We start from the raw sequence: 16,318 nt of genomic DNA, 5'->3' as shown, positions 1-16,318 counted from the left end.
TAGCAGACCAAAAATGGCAAACACAAGCATACATTCATTTTGTCTATCAGCTTGGCAAATTTATTTTAATGTTAGCAAGACTAGCATAATATAGGTGCTTCCATAATTGTTCTTGGTAGTCAGAATTGACATGATCTTTTTTCAACTTTATTTTTATTGTCGACGCTATTACAAACGCCCCCATTTTCCCCACTTTGCTCACCTCCTCCCAGCCCCTGTATCCCCCTTCCCTCTGGCCATCACCACACTGTTGTCTGTCTGTGAGTTGTGCATATATGCTCTTTGGCTAATCCCTTCACCATCTTTCATCCAGGCCCCCATCCCTGCTCCCCACTTGACAGCTGTCAGTCTGTTCCTTGTATCCACACCTCTGTAAGACAGTCAGTGAAAGATAAACACATATGATCTCACTTAAATGTTGAATCTAATGAACAAAATAAACTGACAAACAAGATAGAAACATTATCTCTCTTGAAAGCAATGTATGGTATGCAAAAACTTCAAAACGAAAACCTGTTCTTCTAGTATGTCCACTTCCAGGAATCTAGACCAACAGAAATAAAATAGAAGATCAATTCTGTGGAGAAGAATGGACATCTCAACATTATTTATAAAGGTGAAAGAATGGGAAGAACTGAATAACAACAGGGGAATTAATAAATAAAACATGGTACTCTCATACATTGCTTATTATATAGCCAGTAAAATAAGTTTCTCAATTATTAATTATATAAAAATGATTACAATGTAATTTTGAATGCAAAAAGCAAGATATTATGCTGGGTATACAGTACAATTATTAAATAATTTTAGATATATATGTATACATAGAGAAGGAACATTAAATGAAAATATACCAAAATATTAACATTATTCCTGGGTTGTATAATTACAGGTGAATTTTTATACTGCATTTCCAAAATTTTCTGTGAATGAGCACATGCCAATTTATAATAAAAAACTATAAACCTAATTTTTTCAATGTCAAGGTTTAGTCATCTTTTTTGATGAAGTAGTAATTATGTTTCCTATGAAGAATAAAGTCCCAAACCTTGGATCCACTTACTTTTAAAATTTAATTACTCATGACAACATTTTGTATATTTTCATCCTCCTTACTAGGAATTAATCTATTCAGATCTACTTCTTTCTGATTTAGTCATGATGAGTGGTATGTTTTCAAGAATTTTTCCATTTCATGTAGGTTGTCCAATTTGTTGGTATCATTTTTCACAGCAGACTTACGATCCTTTGAATTTTTGTGTTATCAGTTATAATATTTCCTTTTTCACTTTTAATTTTGTTGATTTGTGTCCTTTTTTTTTTTTTTCTTGGTTAGTCTAGCTAGGGGTTTGCCAATTTTCTTTATCTTTTCAAACAATAAACTCTTAGTTTGGTTAATCCTTTCTATTGCTTCTCTATTCTCTATTTTTTTTATTTGTTCTCTAATCTTTACAATTTCCTTCCTTCTGCTATCTTAGGGCTCAGTTTGTTCTTCTTTTTCTAATTCATTCAGGCACAGAATTGGGTTATTTAGGATCTTTTCTGCTTCTTAATGTAACCATTCATTGCATGAACTTCCCTCTTAGAACTGCTTTGCTGCATCCCGTAAGTTCTGGTATATTGTGTTTTCATTTTTGTTTGCCTCAAGAAACCTTTTTATTTCCCTTTAATTTCTTATTTGATCCATGGGTTGTTCCGAGCCCCAACTGTTTACTCTCCCTTTATCCACACCCTTTAACATGACTTTGTAGATTCTTTCACTAAAGACAGAGTCTATGTCCTTATTGCTTGCATTTCGACTTGCCTTGGGATTTCTTTGTCCCAAAATGGCTTTATTTCCTTTAATCAATTTTTCTGGGTTGTTCTTTAGACAATGGGTTATTATCAAACAGGACACAAGCAGAAACCTGGAAAGTGTTAGCACCAGTGGCCTTGCCACGTTCTTGTTTGCCGCCATCACCACCAGAAGGCCACGTTCATGTTGACTGAGTGCTCCAGGGCTCAGAAATGCCAAAGCTATCCTAGGCAAAGCCGCCCAAGGTCACTTGAGAACTATCAACTCCCAGAAAAATGAGCGAACCCAGCCCAAATCAGCCGAATCTCTCAGACTTCTGAGTGAAACAAATGTTTGTTGTAGCAACCAATATTGTTTGTTGTGTGACGTTATTGTGGCAATAAGTAACTTGTATACGTCGTCCAATGTTGGTTATACAAAAGCTAGTCTTTTCAATTTCTTTTTTCTGTTTTGACATCTTTCTCTGATTCCCTTTTCCTATGCTCAGATAACCACAGGGGGGGAGCTACACCCACCTACTGCCTATGCAGATTGTCAAGAACTGTATAGAGTCTGAGACTTGACTTGACTTGCAAGCTACCAAGTTGGCCTGCCACAGATTCAACAATGCCGGTACAAAACAGAAAATCCTCTGTCAGAGAGACAAATTTATTACAGCAAAGAGTGCAGCTATAGTACCATCACTTTTGTTCTGTTCACCAACCCCCAGTTCCCACAGGGTACCATGAAGAGGGCCAGATGGCACCTGCACGTGAAATGGGTTGCATTTTTGGGAGGGGAACTTTGTGCTTAGCAAATCCTAATCATTCAAGGCACCTGGTGAGCCTGACTTTTGCTCCACAAAGAGACATTTTCACTTTACTAGATAGCAATCATTCTTGCCCTTTGCTCTGGAGGAAGAGACTATCCCTAAATTCCAGGGCTGTTTGCTATACAAACGTCCTTGAAAAGATAGAACAAAACAAATAGCAACCGTGCCTTACTTGTAAGACATACAGATATGTGAGAGACCCGTGAAGAATGAGAAGAATTTTCTCCTAACACAGATGTCTGCCAGGAAACAGAATGGCAAACTCTTCTTCTAGGCAATTATTCCCAGTTTTTAGAAGAGATTCTCTGGGGCCTTTTTCTCCCCACCACTTCCACCCGGCTGACTACCCCCAACTGTCATTCATTATCTTGACCCTCAGACTGTTATGTAGACTGAGAATGGGTGGCAGGCATCTGCTATTTCAAGGCCAGTTCTGAGGCCCTACGTAATACTGAGCCCAATTCTCAGGCAATGGGAACAGTCCATTGTGTTACAAATGGACTGCATTTCTCAATCAGTGTGGGGACAATGATAGACTCTCTAGAAAATAATGCAAACTGGCAGCAGAAATTCGATTAAAAACTCCCAGCCACAAAGTTTCTATGTGCAGCATAGATGTGTACATTGGAACTTGGCAGCAAATGCTATATGAACATCTAAGATTGTAACAATCTTAGATGGAGAAGTTCTTTTTAGAATATATCAAATTCTGTATAATATTATGCAACCTATGAGGCAAAGAAGACTTAGAACTGAATTCAGCAAGTGACAAATATCCTTTTTGTGAATGACATTTCAAAGTTAACAAGCAAGTCACAGATATTTGCCACATTGCAACCAATAAAGGATTAATATTTAAATTCCATAAGGGATTCCTTAGTATCAGTGAGAAAACAGTGGGCAATTGTGGCTATGGAGATGACGCATTGCTCGGGTCTCCCTTCGAGAGAAACTGTGGCAAGATGCGCAGTTGGCCTATAGCTTCAGCATCTTTGGATCCACTGCATGGTTCGTACCAAGGCCAGATTCTGCTCCCAGACAGTAACTGAGCACGACATGAGTACTAGGTTCTGACCATTCCCACCCCCACAGGGCTCCTCTGCTCCGCGCTCCCCATTGTTTTGGCTGACACTTTCTCAGAGCCGCCCTGCAATGAGACTCTTACCCAGTTATCTATTCTTCCTTCTCTCCTTTAACAGGGGTCAAGTCAGCACTAAGGTCAGAGAGTTTTGCTATTTATTCCTAATCACTTTTATCCTTCATTTTAAACAACCCATTGTATATTTTTAATTTCAAAATTTGCAGTTAGCCACAATTGTATGTTTCCCTCCCAATAATAAATGCAAAAAAGTATAAAGATGGCAGCTGTACATCTCAATATTAACAAGCCTTAATTCAACGGTTACGAAGGATGCGATTATTAAAAGATAATGTAAGAAATGATCTTGTAAACAGAGGTAGATACATTGATATCTTTCCTACTCCATTACAACACAGAAACACAAAGTTTCACTGCACACATACAAAAAAAACAACAACCCCAGAATAGAGTCCTCTCTTTCCCCATTGGACTCTACTAGCACTTTACTTTTTCCCCCATAAAGTTTGTTATGCAATTACAATTAATAATAAATGTTTCTGCATATGTCTCTCTTGGTATCTGCTTCCTACAGGACCCAAACTGACAAAGAAAACAACTACAAATAGTGAAAAACTTGAACAGTCAATTCACTAGGAAGGAAACTCAGTGTAGCTCTACAAAGATACACATACAAATGAAATGACCACTCTTACACCATACACAAAAATAAACTAAAAATGGATTAAAGACGTAAATGTTAAGATCTAAAATCACTTCTAGAAGAAAATGTAGTCAATAAACTTCTTAACAGCAGTCTTAGCAATGTTTTTGGGGGGATGTCTTTTCTTGGGCAAAGGCAATGAACCAAAAATAAAAAAAGGGAATTATATAAAACTAAAAAGCTTTTGCCCAGTGAAGAAAACCATCAACAAGTTAAAAAGGAAACCTAGTGAATGGGAGAAGATATTTGCAAATGATATATCCACTAAGGGATTAACATCCAGATATATTATAAATATATTAAAATATACATATTATATATATATATATATATATATAAAGAACTCATACAACTCAACATCAAAAGAAAACAATCCAATTAAAAACGAGCAGAGGTCATGAATAAACACTTCTCCAAAGGAGACATATAAATGACCAACAGACACATGAAAATATGCTCAACGTTACCAATTATCAGAGAAACGCAAGTCAAAACTACAATGAGATATCAGTTCACACCTGTCACAATAGCTGTTATAAAAAAAGACAACAAAAAATTGTCAATGAGGATGTGGAGGAAAGGGAACCCTTGTACGCTCTTGGTGGGACTGTGAATTAGTGAAGCCACTATGGAAAACAGTATGGAGATTTCTCCAAAAATTAAAAATAGAACTACTATACAAACCAGTAATTCCACTTCTGGGCCTTTATTAAGGAAAACAAAAACAACAATTCAAAAAGACATCTGCACCTCCATGTTTATTGCAGCATTGTTAACAATAGCCAAGGTATGGAAGCAGCTGAGGTGTCCATCAATAGATAAATGGATAAAGAAGATGTGGTATTTATACAGGGTGGGGAAAAGTAGGTTTACAGTTGTGAGTATGCAAAACACAGAGTTTACTCTTGTATTATTATTTATTAATTATATGATTTAACCACAATAAATCATACAATAATTTGTCTTCTTCATATAATTGTTATTACTTCATATCTTTACTTATTATTTATCTTTTAGGTAATGTATATACAATGGAATATTACTACTCAGTTATAAAAAGAATGAAATCTTGCCATTTACAGCAACATGGATGGACTTAGAAAATATTATGTTAAGTGAAGTAAGTTGGACAGATAAAGTTAAATGCCATATGATTCCATTTATATGTGGAATCTGAAAAACAAGGCAAAAAAACATATAAAATGAAACAGAAACAAACCCACAGATACAGAGTTCTAACTGATGTTTGCCAGAGGAAAGGGAAGTGAGAGGTTGGGCAAAAAGTGGGAAGGGGATTAAAGTGCAAACTTGCAGTTACAAGTTGCAGGGATATAATGCACAGCAAAGAGAATAGAGGTAAAGTTGTAATAATTATGTATGGTGACATACGGTTACTAGACTTACTGTGGTATCACTTTGAATCACTATCTTATACAATGAAACCAATATAATATTGTATGTCAACTATAACTAAAAGTAAATTTTAAAAAACCATAAAAATACACATAAAACACACATATAAATAAAAGTAGGGAAGGCAAATTTAAAAAATTCTACCTCAAATATGTAAAACTGAAGCCCTTCTAGAAGGAAGAAGATGGATTTGAACTCAGAAAAGTAAGGCCATCCCCACCAAAGCAGGATTATTATGAATCGAGGAAAGGAATACACAAATTAGTGGTCTAAGTAATTGCAATAGTTAACATTTACTGAGCAGTCTTGCAAAAGTTTCCATGAATTAACTTGCAACAATCCTACTAGGCAGGTACTACTACCATCTCCATTTTAGAGATGAGGATGTCGAGGTGTGAAAAAATTAAGTAATGTGACCAAGGTGTTTAAAAAAAGATTCATTCAAGTTCAGTTAAAAAGGTTGCACTCATATGTGCTTTATGGACTCCATTCTAAATATATTGGAAAATAAAATGAAATACAGCACTCAGCCACATTTTAATTTTGTGATCTTGGGCACAATTTTTAACCTTTCTGGGTTTAGGTTCCTCTTCTATTGTAGAATAGAGCAATGGTACTTCATTATTTGCAAATATATTTTGGAAATAATATTTAAAATTATAGCATGCTATACAAATATGAGATATTAATATTAGTTTAGTGCTACAGAAACAATTTTAAAAAGGAGAATGGCTATGAAATACAAGAAAATTCTAAATTTGAAAGAATGCAATAAAGTCAAATACCAATTGAAACTTTATTTTAGCCACTTATTTCCATTCTTTCTCAGCTATGTATTTATGTATGCATGCATGCATGTTTTTATACCTGAAGATTTATAATTAAATATGCATTTTACCAGAGCTGGGCATAAGTAACAAAGTTTAAATGTCACTGCCTTCCAAGTCCACTCTCTTGCAAGGGGAACAGGAATGATGAAATTAGCTTGCTAAAGTTCTTTTTGACAAATAATTTATCAGTCATAAAGAATAAGATGCCATAGTGATGATTTCTGTGTAGAATGGAATGGGAAGAACAAGAATGGGATGTTTTCATGAATTCTGAAAAACTCTGCTAAATCTCTAATTATCTTTATGTCCCATCTCCTGACATTTTCTCTCTCCACTCCAACTATTTCCCTTTATGAACTAGGGTTGTTTTCTTTCTGAATATTAGCTGTATTAAATAATCTAATAAATTAAGCAGTACAATATCCCTAGAAGTATTTTGGCTTTTTAAATTTATTAATAGGGCTACACCATGATTGCACATGGTAATAAGTTCATTTCACACACTGCTGTTACTGGGGTATTCTATAACTGTACTGTTCTATCACTAATTCCATAGAGTATGGGATCACAGCATTGAATTTTACACAGTCTATTCAACAGTTATCAGATCTGTACATTTATATAAAATAACTCTAATAAGTTAAGAATCCATAAATAACCTTATAATTTTGAATATTGGAATTATAATACTACTACTGATTAATATGTTTGTTAGTTTTGAATGTGTCTCATGCTACACTTTGAATTTGGGGGTGCAATTTCCTTGGACAGGATAGGAAGTTGGTTCTTCCTTTTGTATTTTATGCTTCTATATCAGAGTAATGTAGGGGTGGTGTTCTGTGATGGTGGCTAGACCTTCAAAATGAATTCATGAGGCAAGACATTGTACACATAAGTGCACTCTAAGGCAATGTTTCCATTTTTTCACATAATTAATTTTCTCTTGCATTCTGTAAACATCCTTAGAACAGGCCAATGTTCACTTCTAGAACCTTATATTGCTTTGAAATAAGAATAAAGAATTTCAGAGATATAGTATTAACTCAAAAAGACTATGCAGCTATATTATCAACAATATTGATTGGTGTGTTGACTTCTAAAATGTACTATTATTTGATTTTCTTGTTGTATTTTCCTTGGTGCAAAGATTAAGTAAATTTTAACCCACTGAAGAAAAGCTTTATGATTTGTAGGGGGGAAGGTGATAAAGGAAATGAATATGTCAAAAAATATTTGTAATAGCTCTCAATACTGTATGTTGCCAGTGCTTTAAGAGTTGACAGTTAAATTAGTCACTGTTTGCACTTACAAGGACCCAGACTAACTTTTCTCTTGCCACACCAGAACCGAGGTTGACCTAGTTCCCCAAACTACACTGAAGTAGACACGGTCGGCTTAGAGTGGGGATTTTCTCTGTGGTCAAACATTCATGGGGTTCACACACCAGTCTTCAGTTTAATAAAGTATGTTGATAAAGCTTGATATGAAGCCAGATTTCGTTTGTCCCTGCTCAAAATAGTTGAAAAAGGAAAATTATAGTATTTACCAGAACCTATTGTGGCAATAGTAGTTAAGTAATTATGCCTCTTCCATCCTTTTCATGATATTCTTCTTAGTGGCCATTCATGCCTTACACCAGTGGTAACTAACAGAATCATTTACTCTGTTTCCTGAGCAGAGGCTGAGTGAGGATCTGTAGGACTGTTTTAGTTTGAGACTTTGCTTCTTTACTGCTCTGTCAGACCAGAAGGGAAACATCTGTCTACTCAACCAGGAAAGTAGCATCTATCTACAAACAAGGAAGTGGCATGTGTCTACCAGACCAGGTGCGGAGAATCTGCCCACCAGACCAGGAGAGTAGCACCTGTCTACTGACCATGAGGGTGGCATCTGTCTACCAGAACCAATGGTCAACGTTTATCTAAAAACAGGGAGGACAGCTTCTGCCTACCTGACCAGGGTAGGCAGCATTTCTCAGAGCCCACAGCAAAGGACATTAAGTGAATTTATTTGGTTTTTATATTTGTCTACTTGATTTAAAAAATCATCTTCTTGGAAATGCCGGTGATTTAATAATCACAGACCCATCTATATATCTTGGTATAAAAGTATAAATATTAGAAAACAAACACTTAAATATAAAGTATATTTATATAAGCAGTAGGAGGTCACAGGAACAGGTTATTAGTACTTAACTTACAGATTTATAAAATTTAGTTTCAGATGGTAAATATATTTTAAGGACAGTATTTATTCAACTTGATATTTTAAGAAACACTATGAAATAAGTGCATCTGTACATAGGCTGGCTTCACTAAAAGGCTTAATGATATTTTTTCTTGAGGATGTCTTCATACGAGGTAAAGCACTTTGCAATGTCAGAAATCTAAAACAGTTATGCATAATTTCAGACATTCCAAAAATATGATTATGTAGTAGATAAATCAAGAAATGATTCATATTAAGATATACCAATAAAATATAACAGTTATATAACACATATCTATACATTCTTATTATTCTGGTCCAAACTAGAAAGTAACAAATAACTATTTCTGTGGGAGAAAAGGCAGTTTTAAAGAAAAATACTGTATTTTCTACAAGAATCATATGTTGTAAAACTTGGAAAAAATATAGAAAGAGAACTAGCTATTTAGTCTTTAATTCATTTATTTATACCCCCCATGTTATTGCTCACATACTGGTGTTGATTTATGCCCAGAGTACATACTGAGAGTTAATAAATATAAATCAGAGTAAAAAAATAAGATCAAGAAGAAAACAAACATGAAATGCAAAAGGGAATCTCACAGTATCAGTTCAGTTCTCACAGGTCAGTGAATTTTCAACTGTTACACAATATTTGCTATAAGGAGCAGGTGTGGTAACAACTTTATTTACTATCTTGATATAAATGAATAAATATAACATCTTTATATGTAATAAAAATGCTCTAAGATAAACAAAAATTAAATAGTTTGTAACTATCCTTCTATCTATAAATATTTTGATGTTATATAAATTAATTTAATATATATTTAATAAATATATATTATAAATATTTTATAAAATTATTTTAATATATAAATGTGCCTAAAGTATACGAAAGTAAAACACATGTATGTATATTTATGTACATACATATATAGGCATGCATATATATAAATATTTTGTCAAGGTTTTACTAGAAGACTTAAAGAAGAAGCCATACACTAGGATCTAAATGCCAGCTCACCATGAACATGACAACTACAAAGATAGAGTGATGCTGGTATGTTATAGTGGTGATGTCAATACAAGGAATAAAATTCCCGACAAAACAAAGGTCAATTTTCTCTTGGTTTATACCTTGGTTATACATCTGGAAAATTCTTCAAACTGGACAGAAATCACTCGGTGTCTGCTGTATCTCCTCTCCAAAGATTGCCCTCCGTATCTTCTCCCTGTAGAGGCGAGCTGCCTTTCACATCAAGAGGCGGAGTTTATTTGTCCTCACCTTAACTTTGGACTCTCCTTGACCAGTGGAAAGCAGCCCAAGTGCTCTTCTGGGACTACTGAGCCCAAGCCTGAAGAGGACTGGCAGCTTCCACTTGCCACATGTTGGAGCCAGTTACTATGATATGAGACACCCAAGCCGTGTGGCAAGGCCACAGGAAGAAGTTCGAGGTGCTCCAATTGACAGCTCCAGGTCAACTTCCACCCCAGTGCCAGTGGCATGAGTGAGCCATTTTGGATGGTCAAGCCCAATGGAGACCAGCTGATTGCAGCAACAGTCAGCATCCCATGAAATAAAACTGCCCAACTGAGCCAGCCATCCCGCAGGATCTTAGGAGATAATAAACTTTTACGGTTTTAAGCCCCTAAGTTTTGGGTTGTTTTATTATACAATAGACGATCAAAATAGCATTTACACGTAAAACTGAATTAGATTCTAGGTTCAGGCTGATATAAACAAACTTTTTTCATCTGTTTGAAAATCTAGTGGGTCATCTGAGAGTCTTGCAGTTAGAAAAGAGTTCTTCATTATGAGGGACTGTCCTACATACGCAGGATGTTTATTATATCTCGTCCCTACCCTAAATGTTAATAGTGTTTCCTGGTTATTATGACAACTAGAACACTTCTACAAATTTCCAAAATACTCTCTAGGGGGATGGTGCTGACTTTGCTAAGAACCACTTTCTAGAATAATTATTTGTACAGTGACTACAGTGTTAGGTACTGGAAAGGCAGAAATGAAACATAACTGGTGCCTTCAAAACCCTCACAGTTCAATTGGCAAGATGACAGAATGAAATTATAAGGCAAAATGATAAAAGCTGTGATGGAGATGTTTTCCGGGCATTGTGGTAGTACAAAGGACCAGTAGTTAAATCAGCCTTCGGAAGGGTCAGGATAAGCTTCCTAGAGGAGTTAATTATTGAGCTAAGCTAGCCAGGTGGAGAAGAGGTTGAATGGAGACTCAGGCAGAGGAAACAGCTTGTGCAAAGTCACGGTGTGAGACATTAGCAGCCATAATTAAAGGTAACAAGCAGACTAGGGCCAGAGGGTGATGTATCTTTTATGTTTTGCTAAATAGTTCATTTAAACCTGAAGGCAATTTTGTAGTACTAGCCAGAAGTAATGTCATATTTTCACCACACTGTCCAGCCTTTCTTACAGTGGCTTAGGGCCTTCTGACTTTTCTGGGTGCTGGATGTGGGTGGAAGAGATGTTAGCCAGTTGCAGGCCTGGCTCTTGATAGCATCCCCTGAAATCTCCTAATTCACTCTTTTCCTGCCTCATGTCGGAGGCCACATGGTCCAGATGGCAAAGTTCCAGGATGAAAGAGGGCTCTCTGACTTGTATCAGATATGTGAGAAGTATATTTTTATTTTATTTAGTCACTGAGATTTGGGAAGGGGGCTATCCATCAGAATTCTGCCAGGAAACAAATCACCCCATATGGTTCAAATGAAGAGACTCCAATGAAGGAAATCCTTTCAGAGGTGTGGACAGGGCAAGGGAAGAAACTCCCAAGTCAGGAAGCTGTTCTCACTCCTTGAACTGAAGAGGCAAAGAGAGGAAATAGAGTTATCACAGCCCTGAGAGCTGGTGCCAAGGAGAAGGAGCTGCCCAGCATGAACTCTAATTATGAAGCTTATCACCACTGCCAGGAAAAGGGGGAGAGCTGGAAAAAATTCCCTGACTGGCCTATTCTCCGGTCCTTGAGGCTCCGGAGAGGGTACCCCCGTTGGCCAAATGAAATCTGAATGTAGCCCCAAGGGAGCCCAGGTGATGCAGTACACAGGTGCCAGGCTCCTGGGGCACAAAGTTGCTCAGGGAAGGAAGAACAGCTCTGGGGGATAAAGAAGATAAGCAGTTCCTCAGGTGTGTCTGTTGTTGTAGCAACTAGCTTTCATTATGCTAATACAAAATCACTGAAGGATTTAAAGCAGATTTTTAAAATAAGTTTTCTTGAAACAATTTATACATCATAAAGTTAATCCTTTTGATGTGTATGATTCAGTGTTTTTTAGTATATTCACAGAGATGCACAATCATCCACACCTAGTTGTAGACAATTTCATCACATTCCCCCTCAACCCCCTAGACATCCCCTACCCACCAAGGAGTCCTTCCCCACCCTCCTTCTTCCCCCAGCCACTGGCAGGTACCAATCTACTTTGTGTTGCGATGCGTTTGTCTCTTCTGGATGTTTCACCCGAATGGAATCTTACAGTGTGTGGCCTCTATGTCTGGCTTCTTCCATTTAGCATAACACTTTCACGGTTTATCCATGTTGTAATATGTATTCTTTTTTATTGCTGAATAATATTTCATTGCATATGGTACAGTTTTGAAAGAAGACAGCTATGTAGAGAATAGGTGGGAGTGAGCAAAAAAAAAAAATCAATGGCACAGGAATATGTGTACGTCGGGGAGTGATACATTCTCTAAAAACATTCTCTCAAATTATTGTTATACCCAGGAGTAAGTTAGAGAAGATAAATAGCACTCTTCATCTCCTGTCCTAAAAGAGTCTGTTTTTCCTGGGTTCCCATCTCAATGAATGACATCGGTCTCTACCCAGAATCTAGGATTCATATTAGAATCCTCCATTTTTCTCACTCTCCACATTAGATCACTTTTTGCTGTGCATCCTACCTCTTAAACAGTCCTCTCCCCTTTGTGCTGACTGCCTTAGTGGAGCCCCTCAATGGGTCACACTGAACTACTTCAATCACTGCCTAACTGGTATCCTTTGTTCATGGTACCCAGTTACAGTCTATCATCAGGTTCAGCACTGGTGACAGAAGATGGATGGATGGATGGATGGATGGATGGTTGGTTGGTTGGTTGGGGGAGGTGCTGTACTTTATCTCATGGTTGAGTTAGGAAGCAGAAATCAGGCATCTGTAGCCTAGCCCCTTCTTTTTATCCATTTGAGAGTTAGGGGCCTTCAGAGAGCACACAATCTCTTCCTATTGCTGGAGGACTTCCCTGCTAGAACTGCTGATATCTGGGGTTCAGAGAAGAGAGCTACTTTGGCTTTACATTAAGCTCTGTCCTTTCACTTAGCATTAGTGTAATATAGACAAGTTTTTGCTTTCATTTGCTATCAACCGTTTTACAATATTTTTTTCAGAACTTGGGAGAGAAAGGACTATAGCAAGTTTGCTGTTTCTCAGTGGCTAAATGTAAATGGAATTATGACCAATTAGGAAAAAGAACAGGTTTTAGAAAAAGTTATGTTTTTCTGAGTATTTGTTAGATAAAATTTGGAACATGACATGTCATAAATAGTGTCATCAATATTTCAAGCAAATGCAATGACAAATTTCATTTCTTTTAATCACAATAATTATTGTAGTTTAATTGTTGCACTCCAGGAAATCAGCTCTGAAACAAAAAGTTGCATGCAGGAAGTATAGTAGGGAGTACACTTAGGAACGAAACCTGTAGAGAAGTGAGGGAAGCAGGTTTAAGTAGGTTTAGAGAGAACTGAACTGAGGATAAGTTAAGAAGAGAAGCATCAACAAAACCCACAGAGAGCTCTGGACTTGAGATGGCTCTTAGAGTTCTCCCCAGATTAAGGCAACAGGGCAAGGCCTCTGTACCACTGCAACACTAAGTCACTGAAGCAAACTGCACCTTGGAAGAGACATAAGCATGGTTCCCGCAGCAACCTGAGCTCAGAGAAGGGCTCAGCTGTGAGCTGTCAGCAGCCAACATTTCTGACCAATGGGAAATAATTGATTCAATCCCTAAAGGACAATAATTGGGGCAATAATTATAGTATCCATTACAGTCCACCCCTAGCATTGCTCATATTCATTTGCTTCTTTAGAGAGTTCTCTTCATATGAAGGATTCTAGGTAGTCTTTTTTTTTTTTCTTTCTGCAGATACCTAAAAGAGAAAGATAAGTGGGATGAAATGCAGACGTTGTTGCCAAGCCTGGTCTGAATGCTACAACTGAAATTCATATTGACCCTCCTCCACACCTGTCCTAGATTGCCTTCACCTTAACTGGAACCTTTGTAGTCTAGGTGGTCTACCTTGTAGGGTCACCAACACCCTTATCCTTGAGAGCTCTGAGTAAAGCCAAGGAGACCGTACTTGTTCCTTTAACATCAAAATTGTGTAAGGAGTACTAAGAGACACACCTGTGGCTCACCTAAGTGCTATGCATACTCTTCCCTGCTCCCACATGTAACAGCAACCCTATCTACTCTTGATGATAGAAGTCAGTTACACCTGCCAGTGTAAAGCCTCTTTTCTTGGTCTGCTGGTCTCTTGGACTGAGGAGCCAGAAGTGACTGAAAGCAACCATAATTTTAAGTCTGATGGGGTTCTTACTGTGTCCTCTGATGAAAACATTAGACATTTGGGAACCAGGAACACTTGAGCTACAGAGCCTGAGCAGAACAGAAAGCACAAATTCTCCAAGGAGTTGCTGGGAGAGGGCCACTTCTATTTCCACTCTGGGGTCTTACACTCTTATGTTCTACCTGTTAGAGACCCAGTTGTTAATTTAAAGTATAATATGTGCAGCTTTTCATTTAAAGTATATTATGTATAGCTTGTGCCCCAACTGCATCTGCAATTCTATCAACAGCAGGTTCTGAGTGGCATTTTATGTGATAGGGTAAGTATATTCAATGAACATTATTAGTTTCCTTTTGCCGCTATAACAAATTTACTGGGTTAAGACAAACCACATGTACTAACTTACCTTTCTGGTGGTCAGAAGTCCTAAAATTGAGATGTCAGCAGGGCTATATTTCTTCAGGAGGTTCAAGGGAAGATCTTTTCCATCTTTTAGAGACTGCCAGTAGTTTTTGGCTCATGGCTCCTCTTCCCCCACCATCAAAGCCAGCAGCACAGCATATTCAAAATCTCTCTCATCTCTGCTTCTGCCATCACGCATTCACTAACTCTGCTTCCACTGTTACATTCTCTCACTCTTACCCTCCTGCCTCACTCTTGTAAGAACCCCTGTGATTACACTGGGCCCACCTGGATAATCCAGGGTAATCTCCCCATCTGAAAATCCTTACTTAATCACACCTACAACGCCCCTTTTGCCACATAAGGTAATATATTCACAAATTCTGAGGATTACAATGTGGATAACTTTGGAGGGGTCATTATTTAGTTTACCGCAGACATATACTCACTGGCTTACCTCATTTGTAGAGGGGGCACCTTAGTCTGAGACAATCTGTACGGATCCCGAGCTTTTCAGGATCTGTACAGATCTGAAACAGAATGCTGTAAGACTTCAGATAATGGTTCTGGCCAATGTGGGCAAAAAGGGCAAATCCATAGCAGAATATATATCAATTCCAGCCAAGTTGAATCACTGGCCCATGAGGGTAGACTATAAAGCAAATATCCAGCAAGTGGCTGGTAGATCTCCTTAAGGGATTGTGCCGTAGTGGGGGCTTAGTGTCGGTCTCTTATGCTGCCATGTTGTTCATCTGGCAGTAGCAATAGCCAGAGCAGTATTGGGAAGCAAGACCCCACTCTGTAAGTTCCATGCCTAACCTCCATCCTTGCCACCAGGGACAGCCTCCATCTCTGCACCGTGGCTACTGTGTGCATGTGCCCTTTGTGCCCCCACCAGATAGATGAAAGCAGATTCTAGCTGATATCAGCTTGTAAAGTCATCATGTCTATGTGGTCATTTATCGTCTCTTCTGTGGTGGGATGTTCCCTGACGGGCATCACCACATGATCAAAAGATAGTCACACTTTGTGCGCATTCCAATAGCTCCATTCACACGACTATTCCACGACCTCCTTTTCTCCATTTGTCCAACATTTCTATGTCTAGGCCCCTACCCAGGACATGTGCCATTACCCAGGCTCAGCCTTTTTTCTCCCCCACCAGTCAGTCATAAGGGACACCCCAATCTCATGCAGTCATCTATTTGATCAGGTACCAGTGCAATAGTGGTTAATGACAGTATTCTGGCCACATATTCATACAGCTTACTTGTATTCTGGCCCTGCTCATCTCCAATCCAGGATATATTACTTCTGTTTTACCATAGGGTTTTGCTAGGCCCACTGGACCTTATGAGTTGGTGGCTCTGGCAAAACCCAGCTTCTGATGGGGTTTTTGTTGGCTGTTAGCCAGAGGTTGCCATCAGCTCCTGGCCACATGTATCTTACCTC

Source organism: Desmodus rotundus, chromosome 13 (assembly GCF_022682495.2).
Source record: "Desmodus rotundus isolate HL8 chromosome 13, HLdesRot8A.1, whole genome shotgun sequence".
NCBI lineage: Eukaryota > Metazoa > Chordata > Mammalia > Chiroptera > Phyllostomidae > Desmodus > Desmodus rotundus.
This window is presented reverse-complemented; position numbering follows the sequence as displayed.